This window comes from Mus caroli, chromosome 3 (genome assembly GCF_900094665.2).
Source record: "Mus caroli chromosome 3, CAROLI_EIJ_v1.1, whole genome shotgun sequence".
Classification (NCBI taxonomy): Eukaryota; Metazoa; Chordata; class Mammalia; order Rodentia; family Muridae; genus Mus; species Mus caroli.
Genome location: NC_034572.1, coordinates 51,019,797 through 51,023,762, shown reverse-complemented (window position 1 = coordinate 51,023,762; position 3,966 = coordinate 51,019,797).

Sequence of the window (3,966 nt, the reverse complement as noted above, 5' to 3'; positions counted from 1 at the left end):
CCTTTTCTGCATTGCCCTTCTTCAGTTGCTAGTGATGACCCAGTCCTGCCTGGGTCTTGAGAATGCTCTCCTCGTTGATTCAGCAACTACAGACAGGGTCTGGCCCAGGGGCTTCTGGGCCATGGTCCTTTACCAACACAGCTACCTCTCAGTTTTCAAACAGTTCACCTAAGGTGGAATCTGCCACTCAAATCTAGTCAGTCACCCAGTAGGTGAGACTTTCTTAAGACAAAAAAAAAAAAAAAAAGGCAGATGAATAGTTGGGACAACAAGCCACTGATCTAGCAGCCAGACACACTAAACAACACCGTTCAGAGATACTTCATTGAGCGTGGGAAAACAAAGAGAAAATGAAGTCTTTTTTGTAAGTGCATCATAGTCAAATTGTAGTGATTGCTAGATGGATACCTTATACACTTTTAGCGTACGCGGATGGGTCTTGAAAGCAGAAGGGGAAAGATCATGTTAGAATAACTTTGCATTCAATAGGGAGCTCTTGCCTGCTCAGGGGAATGCCATAAAAAAAATGTATGATAGTGATTCTAGCTCCCTAGCTATCTGCCATCTAGTGAAGGCGGCAGGAGATAACGAGATTAAGGCTGAAATACAATATATAATAGTGTTCTCTCTAATTTTATGTCACGGGAATGAAAAAGAGGACAGTGGAAATTTAGGGAGAGAAGGAAGAGTCCAATGAAAACATGACAATAGAGTTTAGAAGGCAGAGACCCACTGCTCTTTCCAGAGGACCCAGGTTTGATTCCTAGCACCCGCCTGGCAGCTCATACCATCTCTAATTCCAGTTCCAAGGAATCTGACTCATGACCTCCGTGTGAACCAGGCATGCATATGGTGCACAGACATACACGCAAGCAAAATACTTCTGTGCCGCCAACCCCTCCCCCCACTACTTCGCGCAGCCCGTACACACAAAGGAGCAGTAAAGGAAATATTCATGGATCAGAGCCTTGCTGGAAGAGCTATAATAATACAGGCTATTCTTTCTTGGACTATGGGAAAGGCAAATTAAAAATCCTAGGAAGATGGCAAATTGTTGAGAGACCTTGGATGCTAGATTAATAGCTGTGACCTTTATTCCCCTGCTTCAGGCAATTGTTAAGAAGCTTCAGAGCCAAGGAATGACATCATGAAAATAAGAGGCCAGAGAAACCAGTTGGGAGGCTACTGGGAACATTTTAAGATAAGGTTCTGTTGTGGAAGTGTAAGAGTAAGGGCAGATTTGAATAAGCCAGAAGAAAGGATCAATAGAATAACATTTACTTCTGATTGGATGTGACCACATGGGGGTGGGGTCGAGGGCAGGATAACCCAAGAAGGGCATTGAGGGACGGTTTGGTGATAGACCTCTGGTGGAAAGTAGAGAGCAAGATTTACATATCAGCAGGAGTGTTCTCTCAGCTGATTATCTTACCACAGAGGGTGGTGGCGGTTCTCCAGAAGTCAGGCAGAAGTCACCAAGGTGACTTCATATGGCATTCCTAGGCAGCAAAGCCCTGCTCACACAGGACACACAGGAGAACGATGTGCTGAGGGAAAGAGCACACTGTTTATGGCTGTCCCACACAGTTTGGTTTTGTTTGATTTCATGTTTTCATTGTATGTATTTGGACAAAACACTTTAAAATCTATTGGACTGGCTATCTTATCTATAAAGGGAGAACTTATTATGCATTGGATCTTGCATATGTCTTTATGAGATTTAAATAACAGGCATTATTCGAGGTTTGTGTTAATTTTTCCTTGCCATTTTGGCTGAATGTATAGCTGGCTTTTATGCTCAATACCCAGCACCAAAACCAAACAATTTTCACTTTTTTTTTTTTTTTTTTTTTTTTTTTTTTTTTGGTTTTTCGAGACAGGGTTTCTCTGTATAGCCCTGGCTGTCTTGGAACTCACTTTGTAGACCAGGCTGGCCTCGAACTCAGANATCCGTCTGTCTCTGCCTCCCGAGTGCTGGGCTTAAAGGTGTGCGCCACCACGCCCTGCTTCAATTTTCACTTTCTTAATCTTTAGAATACAAATTCTGCATATAAATCCTAAATTTTGTGGAAAAAAAATCATTTTATTCCATACAGTTTGCACTCTGGTCTCACGCTGGTTCTGTTGACTTTTCTGGCGCTTACATCTAGAGAGCTGCCTGGGGGCTAGCCTCACCTTAAAAGCTAGTCTTTTTCTCTTCTTCCATTTCGTCCCCTCCCTGCCTCCCTCCCTTCCTCCCCACCTCTCAAATGATCTTTATTTTTGTTTCTGTGAGTGATTGCCTGCATTAATGGTTGTACACTATATGCGTGCCCCATGCCATGAAGGCCAGAAGAGGGTATCAGATGCCTGAAATTATAGATGGTTGTGAACTGCCATGTAAGTGCTGAGAACTGAACCTAGGTCCTCTGCAAGAGCAGCAGGTGCTCTTTCGTAACTGCTGAAGTATCTCTCCCACCCCCGACTATTACTTTTAGATAAGATCTTGGCAAGTACCTCAGGCTCACCTTGAGGTTGCTCTGTAACCTAGGAACACCTTGATTTTGCAGTCTTCTTTCTTTAGCCTCTGGTTAGCTGGGATTAGAAACTTCTACTAGTGGGCTCTGCTGCCAAGTGGTTTTCCCTTGAGGCTCAAATCTGCTTAGGTTTTGATTGGGAGACTCTGGTGTAGTTTTACTACTATAGTCTCCTGGTTAAGTTAAATCTCTGGCCCTGGTCATATTTAAGTAGAAAGGATTACATAAAGGATTTGAATAAAAGACATGGATCTCCCTGAAAAGGAAATACAATAGATGTTGTGGGTGAACTGGGGGTGGGGGTGGGGTGAGGACAGGAACAGGAAGGATCAGGTAATGGAGGTGGGGAATAGAGGGAGAGAGTATAGGAGAGGCATGGAACTGAGGGGGGAGGCAGAGACCTAATGCAATGGAAACTTCCAAGAATCTATGAGGACCACCCTAGTGAAGACTCCTAGTCGTGGGAGATATGGAGCCTGAACTGGGCATCTTATGTAACTAGGCAAGACTTCCAGTGGAGGGACTGGGACACCTACCCAGCCATAGAACCTTCAATGTACAATTTGTCCTGCCTGCAAGATGTGCTGGGGCAAAGGTGGGGTAGAACTTGTGGGAGTGGCCAACTCATGGCTGATCCAACTTGAGGCCCATTTTGTGGGTGGCAGAGAGCCCATGCCTGACACTGGGGGGCCAGAAACCAGAGGCTGGATAGCCCAGAGACCTAAGACAGAACCAAACAGGACTAGTTGGGGGCGGGGGAGTCAATGGAAGGATTCCTAAGTGTAGTCTGCTATACTCATAGATTGGTGCCTAGCCCAGCTGTCATCAGAGAGGCTTCATCCAGCAACGTATAGAAGCAGATACAGAGAGCCAGGCGTGGTGGCGCACGCCTTTAATTCCAGCACTCGGGAGGCAGAGGCAGGCAGATTTCTGAGTTCGAGGCCATCCTGGTCTACAGAGTGAGTTCCAGGACAGCTGAATACTAAACAGAGAAACCCTTTCTCGAAAAAAAAAAAAAAAAAAAAAAAAAAAAAGAAGCAGGTACAGAGAGCCGTAGAGTTAAAACATTAGGCAGACTCTGGGAGTCCTGCAGAAGAGAGAGAAGGAGGATGTAGGAGCTACAGGGGAGGACACCACAAGAAAACAGCCCACAGCAGCCCACAGAATCAACTAAGCAGAGTTCTTAGGGGCTCACAGAGATGAAGCAACAATCAGGGAGCCTGCCTGGGTCTGACCTAGGTCCTGTATATACGTTATGGTTGTCTAGTTAGACGTTCTTTTGGGACTCCTAACAGGAGCGGGGTTTCTCTGACTCTTTTGTCTGCTTTCGGGACCCTTTCCTCTTACTGTGTTGCGTTATCCACCCTGAATATCTGAGGATGTGTCTAGTCTTTATTCATTTTTATTTGTTCTTGTTTTTCTTTTTTTTTTTTTTAGAGGATTTTTTTTT